Genomic DNA, 16,137 nt, shown 5'->3' on the forward strand with positions numbered 1-16,137 from the left:
CTGGGGTTGATAAGTGATGGAAATTTTGAGGACATGTTTTTCCTGAAGAGATATCCCAGTTATTATAAAAGAGCTTAGTATGTTGAGCAGTCCATCATGAACCTACACAAATAACAGTGAAATAGATGCATTCACCTAAAAGCAGCAGATTTACACTAAATAGAAAGTGTCATATAATAGCTTAAACATTCAAAGGGAACCACAATGGACTGCAAGACTGGCTGGCAGATAAAACACATAAACTGCAATCTAAGTGATTACATTTAGTATCACTACATCAAAAAAGCATCATTTCAAGTGATATAAACTTACACTGGCTGAGATGGAAATTGGTAAATACTGATCAGTTCACTACCCAGTTAAACAAATATAAATAAATAAACAAGCAAATAAATAACAGCTTTTACAGCTATGTAAATCAATTCATCAGCATGCATTTTTCTCAATATTTGACATATTTATTTTTCTGTAATGGTTGTTAGATAACAGTGCATGCATTTCTATTACCATTCAATTCTTAATAACTCCTGAAGCCCATTTTGTTTGTCTTTTAGCACTTATTTAATTTTCATCTCAGTTAAAATGCACTGTTCTTTCAGTGGTTGTGCCTTTTTTGTTGTTTCTTTTTTCTTCATGGTGGTTTATCTTACTAAGTGGTCTTCTGATGGTCGGACAAAATGGGAGTCAAAATCAGAGTGTATATACAGGCAGAAACAACATAGTGACTACAATAAACAGAAACCATGAATCTTAATGAATAGTGTTAAATTAGCTTATATATTTCTTCAGATTGTAGCAACTGTCTAATTTTACTGAGCAAGTTAATGATTTTAATGGAACTGCTTCTTGATTGTTAACACACAAAAAACAAAAATAAAGAAAAATACACCTGATACTGTATAATTGACAGCAATTAAGCGCAGAAGTACTAAGTTCTATCATGCAACTTAAGTTATGCCACAAGTGACATTATTAAATAATAAGAACCCCTTTTGTGCATTATTGCATAACTACCTCACATAACTATATGTGGCAGTTATATAAAATGCACCAATAGCTTATGAAAACAAATATTTCATTTGCCCAGCTAAAATGTGAAAAACTTTTTGTTTGATTGTTTGCTTTTGTGCATTACTGCTTAAATATTGCACAAATTGTTTTAAATTGACATTTGATTATCGGGAAAGTCTGATTGGGTAGGAGCCCATTTTCACTAAGGCCTGGGGAGGAAAGCTCCAAAGTATAACAAAACATTTTAAGAAGAATAATTTTACATTCTTTAAAAAATAATATGAAAAACAACTATAGTTTAAATAAGTGACACCAAATTAGACATAATATGGAATATTGGTTAAGAACATACACAAGTTATATGACAACGATTTAATATTTAGAGAAATTTTAGCCAGTTTATAGAGAAATTAAGTATAATACAAACATGAATTGCAATATGAACTGAGAGAAAAGCAGGCTTATTGTATATTTAGAGATAAATCAAGGATATGTGCATATGTGTGTGTGTGTGTGTGTGTGTGTGTGTGTGTGTGTGTGTGTGTGTGTGTGTGTGTGTGTATGTGTGTGTGTGTGTATGTGTGTGCGTGTGTGTGTGATTAAGTAGGAAATAAAAGTATTTCATCAGTCCAGCTAAAGAATTATGAAAATGCTTTTATTTTGGTTATGTTTCATATAGTGTATATTGTATACTTTTAATCGCTTTTTTACCCAATGACAGTTTGACCGTCAGCCCTCCCATGACTCAAACAGCCCATGCATTCCTCATTGACAACAGCCAATCTTGGGAAACCATTCATCAGGCAGCTATTGTGATCTTTTTTTGAACAAGTCTTATCCCTAGTCCCCATGACAGCTGACATACATCTTGAAATGATACCCTTTGATGCATGCATGCTTCCATGTATGCACAAATTCCAGCAACAGTTATACATACTGCTTGGCAAGTTTCTAGTTATGAACACATTGCCCACTTATAGGTACATGATTGCAGTACAATTCCGAGCTCTTTTTAAAGGAAAATGAGCAAAGAAATAAGTGTAGGTGGCAGGGTTTTCACCTACAACGTGCTAGCCTTAGACCAGAAGAAAATAATTTTTTATACATTGGAAATCTCCCAGTTTAATTTCTCCAAGTCTTTTGGGTTTCTAGTGCCATGATGGGAAAGGACCCCATTCCTACATCAAAGAATGTTTAAAGTTCATGAAATTAGTACTATTTCAGTCTTTGATGTTAGACAAAAGTGCTCTTCTCAGCACCTGCAATGTGCCATGAACTGACTTCTCTGCAGTTCATGTGCAGTTACACATATTGGTAGCATATCTCAATACAACTTTAATGCACCCAGTTTAACTCAATATTGTCTAGTATTGACTGAGCCATCCTTAAGCAGATCCCTCTTGATGAAGCAGTAATTACATTTAATCGCATTTTCCTAGACACCCTTAATGCCCTTGCCCCTTCCAGATGAATTAGAATCAAATCTAATTTTGCTCCCTGGCTGTCTAAGGATACTAGATCCCTTATGCACAAATGTGACAAAGAACCATCCCTGTTAGAAAACTATTAAGAACTTTGGAACCTTGTCAAAAAACAAGTCAATAAGGACAAAAAGATCCTAGTATAAGTCTCCCCAAATCAATAGCCAATCCAATCAATGTAAATTCCGGACTACCCTAAACAAAATTCTTTGCCATATTGCCCTTCCATTCCATCCTCTTTCCCAAATAATACTCTTGAAGAAGTTGCTACCTGCCTCAATAGACACTTCACTGACAAAAGCCTCACACCCTCTAACTCCAACACAAATACCCCCTCTACTCCCCACAACCCACTTAACAAAAACCTTTTCACCTTTCAACCTGTTCCTACCCCCTACGTTAAATCACTTTTGCTGAATCTTAAACCCTGCCCTCTCTCCACTGACAATCTCCCAACTACTTTCCTCAAACTAGCTGCTGAATCCATAGTCTATCCTGTATCCCTCTTAATCAATAGATCCATTCAAGAAGCAACAGTGCCACTCATTTTAACAACCTTCTTCACCACCCCCCCTGCATAAAGGAGGGGTACTCAACTGACCCATCTAACTACTGACCCATAGCCATCCTTTCCCTTCTCTCTAAAATACTTGAAAAATGCATTCATACACAGCTTCTAAACTATCTCCTCCAGGAAGTCCTTCTCACACCCACTCAACATGGCTTCCGGCCAAACCACAGCCAGCTACTGGCCTCCTGTCATTTACTCATACTGTCGCCAAGGCCCGTGATAACAAGCAACTCCAATCCTGTCTTTTCCTTGACCTCTCCAAAGCTTTTGACACTGTATCTCACCCTATACTTATATCTAAACTTGCTATCCTCAATCTATCTGCTTCCTCCCTAGTCTGATTCTCTAGCTATCTCTCTCATAGGCAACAATCTGTCAGATGGCTCTCCTCCTGCTCACCCTTCCTTCCAGTCACATCCAGTGTACCCCAAGGTTCCATCTTGGGTCCCCTCCTGTTTAACATTTTTACTAATGAACTTCATACATCCTCCAAACAATCTTCCCTAATTCAATACACTGATGACTCGACTCTCATCTCCACTTTCAGCAATATCTCTGAACTTCATACTCTTACACAAGATGCCTTTCTATCCATTGAAAAGTGTCTGTCTGATAATCTACTCATCTTAAATCTGAAAAAAAAACAAACTCTTGCTTTTTCTTCCATCATTTTCTCTCTCATTATAAATCCACATTTGTCATCACATTCTCCAATAACACCATCATACAACCTGAACTCCATATAAAGCATTGATGATGAACTTAAATTTAACTTACATATCCTCCAAAGTATAAAAAAAATCACCAGAAACTGGGCTTGCTTTATAGCAACAGAACATTTTAACTTCTAATACTAGACTTTCCCTAGCACAGGCTCTTCTCCTCCCCTCCCTTCTCTATGCCACCCCAGTCCTAACTAACATTCAGCCTACTACCTTGGCCAAACTCCAACAAACATACCGCAAAATAGCAGGATTTATCATGAACGCTCCTTAAAACTCTCTCCACTGCCTTTCACTCAACTTTCCTCCAATGGCTTGAACTCCCACAACAACTTCTTCTACCACAATTGCAAATCACACACTCTATATTATACAAACCATTTTCCTGCTCTGCTCTCTCCTCCCTGGTATCTGTCTATACTCCCATTTGTACCCTTCACACCTCAAACCAGCAACTCCTAGATATTTACCAACAAAAGAAAACTGTCAGTAAACTACTATATAAATGCACTGTAGCCCAAGGTTGGAATAAACTTCCTAAACACATACATTCCATTACCCACCTTATACACTTTAAAAAAGAACTCAGACTTCACCTACTCAATGCCAAGACTTGACCTACCTAATTCCAAAACACTCTTGTATTTTATCTATTTACATTCTTCTGTTCCCCCTGTTCCTCAGACATTTACTCTACCTCCTCCTGCTCCTTCTCAGCTTACACATATACTTCATCTTTCTCACCTTACACATATACTTTTCCTAAATACTACATCCTTAAGCTATACTAATCTACCACATCTATATATGTATATATTGTCTAGCCTATCTCTAATTACCTTACTAGAAATGTATCTGGTGAACTCAACCTCTCTTAATTGAAAGCTTTATTGCTGTACACACTTTTACTAAAAAAAAAAAACAATGTTTATGTCACTACTCATTTATTATTATTGTGTATATATATTTCCTGACCTTATGAATCTTAATTTCTCTATCTTGGAGTGTGAATTGCATGTATTGTGTATGTATATATTTTATGCATTGTTAACTGCCTGTAACCGGAGCTTTTCTCCTCAGGTCTCCACTGAAAATGGGCTTCTGGCCCAGCTGGAGTAACTCTGTTAACAAATGTCAATAAATAAATAAAATAAACTGTAAATTCTTTTTTTTTTATGAGACCCATTGCTCCTACTACAATTGGATCTGTCTGGGTATGCTTTTTCCACATTGCCCTCGTGTCTGCCTGCAAATCATGCTATGTTATTACTTTGTGTCTCTGTACGTAAGGCACTGTAATCACTGGGTGTAGAAAGTTCAATGATCAATGCTACTTTTGTCCTCATTTCATGGACTACTATATCTGGTTTACTTACATCTATTTTTTGAACAGTTGGTAATGACTGATCCCATGTGAAATAAAGTTCATCATTCTCTATAATGCTTTGTGGGTCATGTTTCCAATGCTTCTCATCTACTTCAGTATTGTAATGCTTGCACAAGCCACAATGCAATAGTCTTGCCACACTATTATGCCTTTCGGTATACAGGCCCTCTGCCTTTAGTGTATCACACCCAGCAACAAGACGTGCAACTGTTTCCAGTTCTGATTTACAAAATCTGCATTTCTCTGTTTCTCCCACATGTTCAATGAACTTTGTAAACCAATGTGTACATAGTCTACTATCCTGGGCCACCAATATTCACCTTTGACCCTTTGGTTTAAATCCGTCTCTCCTTAACCATTTCTGCATCAAATCCTGATTGACATGAGGTTGCTCCAAGAGTTTTTTGCATATTTTGAAGTATATTTATGCCTTTTCCACATTTCTTGCCTTTTCATCTGATCCTCTCCTTATATTCTTTCCTTTGTTTCTTTTCAGCACATTCAGTTGCTGCCTGATTTTTGTCTACTTCTGGTTTGATTTCCATTCCAACTTGACATCGGTATGCTTCTGCTAAACTATGCAGGAAATCATCTTAGACTTGTTCTCCTTATGCTTCAAAACTTTCACTATGTTTGGCTCGCATGAGGTCAGCAAATATGTATGTAGTCCTATTCTTGGAGATCTACAAATGTAATCAATTTTCAACATGAAATAGTCCCAATACCAGTGACAAAGTCCAGGGAAAATATCAAGTTACTCCAAAATCCAAGAATCCATGCAACAGCAGGCAGGTACACAACAAAAATACTCCACAGTAAAAACTGAAAACTATTTATTAAATGTTACACATTGTGAAAGCGCTCACATCTGTATTTAATAAAGAGTTTTCAGTTTTTACCATGGAGTATATTTGTTGTGTACCTGCCTGCTGTTGCACGGATTCTTAGGTTTTGGAGTAACTTGATCTAATCAGTTTTGATGAGGCCCATACCTCCTTCAGAATGAGGAATATATAATCTTGGTATATGCTGATTTTTATATACCAGCTGTAAAGCATTTTTCTTGTTTTCCTGTCCAACTGACTCAATATCTTTTGGAGACAGTCAATCACCCCAAAAACTGTAAGTTAGTACAAGAAGAGCAAATTGGCTTATAGCCTGGACTTTCTTCCTAGATGCCAGGCCTGTTTCCAGTATTAATTTTAGTCTTCTAAAATATTCCTTATTGAATTTTATTCATATGTTTTCATATTTTATTGTCAAATATTTATATACTCCCTCCCGCTCAAGTTTTTTTAATATTACATTCCTGTCCCAAACTGATATTTTCTTGGTGCTGCAGCTTTCCTACTATAAATGTTGCTTTTGCACATTTATCTAGAGCAAATGACATTCTTATTTCATCTACGAAAGTTTTAACCACTTGCAGTTGTCCTTTCAGCTCCCCATCTGATGAACTATACAGTTTTAAATCACCCACAGAAAGAAGATGAGAAGTCTTTACACATTGTTGTTTTCTGGGAGCCTAACTCTAAGTAGACAGTTAAGTAGACAGCTTAATGGGTTGAGGGCAAGACAAAAGAGCAATGGTGACAGACACCCTGGAATAGCCCCTTTTGATTTTTTATCCCTGGGATAACAATTTGTCCTTTATCATGGCTTTACTTTAAAGTGCTTTGCCACTGTTTCATGGTCCCTGTAATGTAATTGATCAAATAGGATGTACCTGATACATCTGTAAAAATTCCTTTATCCATGAATGTAGAATTCTGTCAAATGCTTTCATGTAATTTATCTTAGATTTACAATTCTCCATTATGACTTTATTTAACAACAAATGATCCTTTGCTACATATGACTCTTTTGTTACCATTTTGTGCTATTGCTATGATGAGTTTTCTTCTAAATTACTATAAACTCTGTGAGCATCAATTCAAGTAAATAGTTTATATATCGTCGGAAGGCAAGTTATTGGTCTATAGTTTTTAGGATAGCTTGCAGGTTCACTCATAAGGATTAGTATAGTTTTTCAAGTTGTTAACCAGGTTGGTGTCTGTTTTTGATGTGCATATTAGTAGTTCTTACCCAGGGCTAAATCTTTTGCAAAGAAATTAATACTTTTAACGAGAGGTTAGGTACTGCATCTAGGTTTTATTTTCTCTGGCCATTACTTCATCCCATTTCATATCCTGTACATTTGAACATCTTACTGTTTCTTTTACTTCTTCTATCCATTCAGCATTTATGTTCAATAAGATCGTCATAGGTATTTCTCCAAAACGTGTTTATAGTTTTTCTTTTTTTTAACTGTAGTGTTTCTATTCCTTTTGCTTTGTTTCCAAATTCTCGATAAAACTTTTTAGGTCATCAATGAATTGCTTATTCTGTATTTTTTCTTCATATTTATCTCCATATCTTCAGATTTTGTTCTGCCTTTGCTGATATCTTTAGTTTATTATTTGCAATGGTGTACAATAGATCCTGGTATGTTTTGAAAATGTGAATTCCTTTCATCATGTCTTTCCAAGTATTTCTGTTGATCTGTTTTTTCTACACTTTTCTAACAGTGACACTTTTTGTCTTAATTACTTTATAGTTTTCTTTATTAGATTCTTCCATGATGGCATTTGATTTCTTCTTTGCCTTTCCACTACTGTTGTGTGTCTTTTAGGAAAAATTTTATCTGTTATATATTTAACTGCACAGCAATATGTCCTATTTACTTCTGTTATATCACATGCCTTTCTGTTAATTGTCTTTTGATTACTGTGTTCATTTGTTTTATCAGACTTGTAACATTTTAGGTTTTATTGACTTTCTGTAATCTATTTCTTACATCAGTCTTAATATATCTATCCATCTCTATCTCAGAGATGGTATATATAATTAGCAGGGGGGTGCAGGTGTGCAACTCTTCCCTTAGCTCATTTTCTTCTAAGCTGATGGGCATTTTGGTTTTGCGTTTCTTTTGGCCATTCTACAGAAAGTTCCATAAGAAGTCTGTGTTTATGTCTGAGACTTCTGTTGCAGGTACCTAACCAGCAGAACTCTTTTGAATAGATGGCAGACTGTAGAACACAACTTACCTTGCTTTTTGGAAGGCCTTTTCAGCCAAAGAATGCAAGTTACCCTTTTATTTGTTCTTTGCATTTAAGCTTATATTGATCAGACAGGGCATTTATCCCACTGTCTACCAATGAGATGTTACTCTTATCTGTGAGGTTGCTGTCTTTTGTTCTTGGAATCAGTTTACCTTGTTGGATTAATAACATTGCAAGTCCTTGGTTTAAAGAATGCATGAGATTGCATGAAGATATGACTTTTGCTCAGCAAGACTGGTTGGTAGGTTAATGGATAGGTTTAATGTCCTGTTCTTTATCAGGTCATTACTCCATATCTTATAGGTTCATAGGTTCACAGGTATTCACTAGGCTAACGACCACAAAGGCCTTTTTAAGCCTAGCCATGCATCCCAAATCTCTGACAAGTTCTGATACCCTTGACAAGTGTAAGCATGGGCCAGGGAGATGAACCATTTACAGGTTACCTGTCTGCATCAGAGATATAGGTGCCAAACCAGGGATGAATTTCCAATTTCCCATCCAATTGTCCAAGTTGCATTTGAATTGGATTAGGGAGGAACTCTGCTTCACATGGATGGGGAGCCTGTTCCATAGACAGGGTAGTCTCTGGGATATATGCCTATCTCTCCAGCAGGTCTTATTTATATCACAGGCAAGCTTTAAGCATTTAGAATGGGTAATTCTGGTACTGTTTGTTTTGTGGATATGCAGGAGATCTATCAGAGTGGGGTCTGACAATGCCCTGTATGCCAGGCATAGATCTCCTGTCAAAAGCCTGTAGGAGACAGAATACAGGGAGAGGGCACTGAAGCAGTCTGCATAGGACATATTACTTATGCCCTGTATTCTTTTAGTGAGGAACCTCTATGGACATTCCAGTTGTTGGATATGCCTGGTTAAGTACATACAAAAGGGGGCATTGTATTCAATGATAGGGCTGATGAATGACGAATACAGTGGAACAATGACTTAATTGGACTTAGATGCCATACATTTGGTTATAAGTTGCACATCTTACAATGATTTCCTCACCACTGTATACACATGATGATCAAAAGCTAGATTACTATCTATGTGTGTCCCTAAGTCCCTGACTACTGGGTCATCTCTAAGGGGTGTGTTGTCAATATGATAGTTACCAGGGATGGATGACTTCCCAAAGGATAGTATTATGCATTTCTTGGCATTTAGTTTTATTCTATGACTCTGACACCAGTTGTTTGTCTGTGTTAGCCCCTCCTGGAGAACATTTGTGTCAGTGTGAGATTCAATGACAGTACCTAATTTGCAATTATCTGCAAATTTAGTCAGCCAGAGACCAATGACATTGGCCTTGACTTCTGAGAAGTAAATGCCAAAAAGAGTGGTCCAAAGACTGATCCCCGACGGACTCCACTTGTGACTGGCCTCTTTGTAGAGGTGGACTTCCCAATTCTAACTTTATGGGTACTGTCTGTGAGCCAGTTGGCTATCCACCGGGTAACATATGGGTTTGTACCTAACCTCTTCAGTTTGTCAACAATGCCCAAGTGGGGTATTGTGTCAAATGTCTTGGCCAGGTCAAGGTACGCAGTGTGAATGATTTTGCCTTCATCCATTGCTTTGGTGACCTTTTCAAAGAGGTCCACCAGGTTGAGTAGTCATGACCTGACCTTGACGAAAACAAACTAGGTTGGGTCTAGTGACTGGAGGTTTATTATATCTCTGTTGATCATTTCCATGACAATTCTTTCCATGGCTTTACATGTAAGACTAGTGAGACTTATGGGTCTGTAGTTTCCAGGGTCTGTAGATGGCCCACCTTTGTGCAGATGCATGACTGTTGCCTTTCTCCATTCATGAGGCATGAAGCTTGTTTGGAGGCTACTGTTAAATAGTAATTCCAGATGCCCTGATAAATCATGTTTCATGCTATTTAGAAGGTATCCTGGGGTATTGTCTGGGCCCATTGATGTAGTGTTTGTGGTCTTAGAGAGAGCATTAAGGACCTGTTCCCTAGTGATAATAGGGGAAGTTATATTTGATGATATTTCCTGAGGGAAGACTGAGGGGGAGAGAGGAGTAAAGTTGGAGCTGAATTTATTAGGCAGGAGGTTTGCTATATCTTATGGCTCAGTATAGGTGGCTCCATTTACAATGAGTTCTGCACACAATTGTGTATTGCCTTTGAGGTTGCGGATATAGCTAAAGAATGCTTTGTAGTTGTCCTTGGCCTGTGAGGCCACACTTATCACAAATTTGGCTTTGGAAGACTTTATTTGTCCTCTGAGTTGTTTGTTTGGTTTAAGGAGAGTGCTTTTATCTTGCTGGGTGCTGCACCTCCTAATTTTTGCCAAGATTTTCTTCATCCTGTTATACATCCGACTGATTTTGTGATTCCACCAGAGTGGCTTGTTTTTTGAGTTAGTTCTGTACTTCTTCCTGGTAGGTACAGCTGCCTTTATGCAGCTATTAACATGCTTGTACAGGGTTTCTGTGAATAGTTCTGCATAGGCAGAAGTGTTCTCGGGCTTTATAGGGGCTTAAAATTTTGCCAGGTTCTCAGTTAATAGCTGGAGGTTAGCCTTAGAACAGTTCCTGAATATTCTCAGTTTAGCTGTGGGTCCAGATTTTATTTTTACTTGAAAGGAGATCATTTTGTGGTCTGACCTTACCAGGGAAGGCATTACAGTAGGGGGTGTGCAGCACTCTTCCATATTAGTGAGGACCAGATCTAGTATGATTGCACCGCGGTAGGTGTATTGACTATATGGTCCAGGGAGTTTGTGTTTACTAAATCCAGGAATCTCTGTACATGTACATTTGATGTTGTATATGATTACTAACTAATATTGGGGCAATTAAAGTCACCCATGAATATGGTATTGGGTTGGATGGTTAGTGTTTCTAATGAGTCTAAATACATGGTATGGGTTTCCTGAGTCATAGAGGGGGACCTATAGCTTGCAAGGAAGTGGTATTGGATTTTACTTATGGTGATTTGAACATGGAGCAGCGCAGGTGCATTGTCCTATTTGATCAGCCTTGGAATATATTTATTTTTGATGTAAATAGAGACACCTTCACCTTTAGTCCCTGCCTGTTAAGTAGCTGGTCTAAATATGTGTAAGGCATTATAACCCTGCACTGTCGGTGTGTTGTCCAAGGCTTTAAACTACATCTCAGAGACCGCACAGACATCAGTATTCTCTAGGGTAAAGAGAGCTTCCAAGGTGTGGAGTTTTTTGTTTAGGCTCCTAGCATTGAGCAGTAATACCTTTAGATTTTCTTGGTTTTGATTTGTTATGTTGGAAGTACCTTCAGTTTGGCATTGCCTATAAAAGGTACTATGGGGAAGACAAAGTTTTAGCTAATATTCAAAAGCCTAGAGGGGAGAAGTGCAGACCATCCCTGGTAGGGGAACGTGGTCTGTTGACTACCTCCTTCCATGCTCACAAATATTGCACCCCCTTAGAATGACACCAGAAACTAAGCCAATTATTAAAGCTAATCATCTTTTGTTCATATTGTGGCATTATCCTTGGAGAAGGTAAAATAATGCCCAATGCTAGGCTCATACCAGCCTGAGGCATACATTCCGAGAGCTCTATGAAGTCTCTCTTCATATATTCTAGGGAGGTACATCTCAAGTCATTTACTCCTACATGGACTATGACTGAGTCTTATTGGTAACTGTGGTCCAATGACTAGAGTGCATGCGTAATGTGGCAGATCCTAGCCCCTGATAAGCAAATGACCAAAAGTTTCTCCTTACTCATCCTGGTGAGAGGGACATCAATGTGTCTCACAATGGAGTGTCCAATGACTAGAATGTTGGATTGTGTGGTGACTTGCCTTTTGGGCTTAGAGGTAGAGGGTCCATGAGATGTAGCTCTATGTGTTGATGTGGGTATTGCTTTGAAAGAGTGTGTTTGGGGCTGCTGAGGTTATTTCTTCTTCATATCCTTCACTTCTTAGCTTATCTATCACTTCATTTTCAATTTTCTCCATTTCTGTATCACTGCGCTCTTTCCTTTTCACTGCATTATCATTCAGTCCTGCAACTCTCTCTCTCTCCCCCTCTTTGTCTCTGTCTTTCGTAACATTCATGTCTGGTTGCTTTGTCTATATGTATCTTCAAATATGATTAACTTTCATTTACAAATGTTAGGTTAGAATAGATTTCTTTTCTGCATATGCACCATATTAGGTGTCACTTCTTTTCTAAGGCCCATTACTTTTTCTTCTGTTTCAGAGAGTTTTTCATTTCTGTCTTCCCTTACTCTTGCACGTTATCTCATTTTGGGAAACTCTGGATTTGTTACATAAAAATAGCAAAATGCAACTTTTTTTTGCCTTCAAATGTCCTTCTCACTGTTTCCAAACTTCTTGCCTGGCTTACCATTTTTTTTTATTTATTTTCAGGTACTGCCATTTTATGTTGTCACAGTAGTCTCTTAGATCAGTTATTCTTAGATCAGGGCTTAAGACTTTGTCAAGATGTTTGTCATCTACCAGCCCTGAAGCTATTTACTTTGCCAGGTTTGGGCAGCTTTTATGCTGTACACCCAGCTCTTCTTTTCTCCATATACAATAGTCAAAATATATACATATACAACAGTTTATATATACATATACAACAGTTTATATATACATATACAACAGTTTATACATACATATACAACAGTTTATATATACATATACAACAGTTTATATATACATATACAACAGTTTATATATACATATACAAAAGTTTATATATACATATACAACATTTTATATATACATATATATTTAAATAGATTGATATAGGTCTATCTATATGTAGATAGAGATAGTTTTGTCTTGGTAAGATGTAATGAATTTAACAAAAGAAGAAAGTGAATTAATAAAAGTGTTAAGGGACAACAAATATGTTAGAATAATGAAGCCAGACAAGGGGGGCTGGGACGGTTATTATGGGTAGTGTGATTTATGAAGCCAAGATGATGGATATTTTGAATGATGTCAACAAATATTCAAGAGTGTCAAGGAATGAAATTGACATAGCCCAAAGGCACATATACTTGATGCTAAATGATTTATTGCTAGATGAGCTTATTGATATGGAAACTTATAGTTTTCTAGTAAATGAGAGACAATGTGTTTGTTCTGTTTTCGGGATTCCGAAAGTGCATAAGGACACTTAGACCCCTCCACTAAGAGTAATAGTGGCAGCAGCAGGCTCAGTAACAGAACCCCTTGCAAAGTACCTAGATGTGAAGTTACAAAAATATTTCTGATACAGATGTGAACATACTACAAGATTCCTGGGATTATTTTTTTAAATATAAAGAACACCACAAGAGTATATCAGGTGCTTTTTGTTACTATTGACATTGTAGACCTTTTTGGTTGTATACCACACAATATAGGTATGTTATGGGAAGCCCTGAACCAACAGGGACATCTTTCTACAAATGAATTAACATGTGTGTAATGAGTTAATGGAAACAGTGCTGAATGACAACTTTGTAGGGCAATTCTTTAAGCAAATAAGTGGAGTGGTGTTTTTTATATAAATATATATATATATATATATATATATATATATATATATGACAATAACCAACTGGTAGTTATGTTTTTGATAGATGGTATATTGTGTGGTAGTCCTTATAATGTGGGAAAGGAAGTTTGTTTTAAATTCTATGTTTAAAGACTGCTGGTTTATGTATAAGCACTTTTTGGATGATATAGTTATGTTTAGGACAGACACTGAATCCAAATGTTTTTATCTTATAATTAAACTAGAAAGGGACTGCTTCTGGCATGGCTCAGTGTTTTCTTGGTTTATGGTGTACATTTCAGCTGAGTTATTTCTCCTTTTCTTTCCATTCATTCATTAAGGGTACTTACTAAACCTGGTAGACTTCTTTGAGAAAGTCACAAAAGCCCTGGCTGAAGGTAGAATAGTATATTCTGCCCATATGGACCTATTGAAAGCCTTTGACACAATCTCCCACTCAGGTATTATTGAAGAGCTCTCTCAGCTAGGTGTTAACCCTTACATCAACAGAACTGTCTCACCAACAGAACACATACTATCAAAACTGGTGACTCCACCTCTAGCAATAGACCCATCACCAGTGGTGTACTGCAAGGATCTGTACTGGGTCCTTTACTATTTGGAATCTATTTCTTAGAAGTCCAGGCTAAAGTAGATGGCCTTTGGCTTACTAAGTTCACTGATGATTGTAAATTTGGCACAATCACTGAGTTCCCCAACAATGTTACCATATTACAGGAGGGGCTAACATAAAGAAATGGCTGCTGCCAAAGTCACGGTCTAAAACTAAACGCAAAAAAGTGCACTATAATCCAATTTGGCAAAGCAGAATTCCCCACTAATTATAATACTGACAGCACCCCTCTAAATTCAAATCCATCTTAAAGAATCTACACATGTATTTAGATATGTTACGTAAATGTAACTCTATAGGAATTGCAGAAGGAGTCATTACTGGCACACTGCGGGTGCTGCGAAGAGCACTTCTGGCAGACATGACAGACTGAAACAATACTAATTTCATGAACTTTAATCATACTTTGACTTAGGAGTGGGGTCCATTCCCATCATGGCATTAGAAACCCACAAGATTTGGAGAAATAAAAAAGGAAATATACCATCATGGAAGAAAATTGAGAAAAATATAAAGCAATTAAGAGAAGAAGTGTCACTGTTAGAAGAGTATAGAGGAGGCAACCGATGAAAAAATACTTATTAAGACATACGTGATAAAAGTAACGCACAGTATCAGAAGAAATCAGGATCTATGATGCACTATCACAAATAACAAACTAAAAATCTCAGCACATGCAGAAAAATGTAGAAGATGTACAGATAAATATAAAGGAAAAGTATAATATAACCAATTTATTGATGACACAAAAAAGTTTTATAGAAAATTGGGAAATAAGGCAAAACGAATTGAAATACCACCCAAAAAAGAAGAAATAAATACATTTTGGAGAAATATCTATGAAGATCCTGTGGAACATAACAAAGATGCTAAAGGGATAGAAGAAGTAAAAGAAGGAATAAGAGGTTTAAAGGTACAGGATATGAAATGGGATGAAGTAACCACCAGAGAGACTGAACAAAGTTAAAAAAGCCTCAAACTGGAAAACCCTAGTCTCAGATGTGGTACCTAACTTCTGGCTAAGAGTATTAACATCTCTACACAGAGATTTAGCCATGAGTAAGAAATATTTATATGCATACCACAAACAGACAATAGCTTGATTAACAACAGGAAAAACAATGCTCTTACTTAAGAGTGAACCTGCAGCTACCCTAAAAATTATAGACCAATAACTTGCCTTCTGACAATGTATAAGCTATACACCGGAACGGATGCCGACAAAGTATATAGCCATTTAGAAGAAAACTCAATTATGGCAATAGAACTAAAGGGCAATAAAAGAAAGTCATACAGAACAAAGCACCATTTGTTGTTTATAAATAAAGTCATAGTAGAGAACTCTAAAAAGGGGAAGAATCTAAGTATGGCATGGATAGGCTACAAAAAAAAACATTTGACAGTATCCCACATTCACGGATAAAAGAGTGCTTAAAAATGTATAAGACACACTCTACACTGATAAACTATATCACAGCAACCATAAAACAGTGGCAAACCACTTTGCAGTTAAGCCATGATAAAGGTTAAATTATCACTCCAGGGATAAAAATTAAAAGGGGGATATTCCAGGGTGACTCTCTGTCACTGCTGCTATTCTGCCTTGCACTTAACCCATTAAACTGTCTGTTTAACAGATTAGGTCATGGCTATAATCTGATTCCCAGAATGCACCAAAGTATAAAGACTTCTCATTTTCTCTTTGTTGATGATTTAAAACT

The 16,137-nt window shown here is 36.9% G+C and overlaps 1 protein-coding gene across 1 annotated transcript in view; it reads right to left on the bottom strand.

Annotated features, from left to right (window-relative positions):
• Positions 1 to 16,137, bottom strand: part of ARID3C (AT-rich interaction domain 3C) — a 308,368-nt gene that overhangs the window by 144,904 nt on the left and 147,327 nt on the right. The gene's annotated exons all lie outside the window — the stretch shown is intronic.

This window comes from Protopterus annectens, chromosome 1.part1, assembly GCF_019279795.1.
Source record: "Protopterus annectens isolate FY-2018-M chromosome 1.part1, PAN1.0, whole genome shotgun sequence".
Lineage (NCBI taxonomy): Eukaryota > Metazoa > Chordata > Ceratodontiformes > Protopteridae > Protopterus > Protopterus annectens.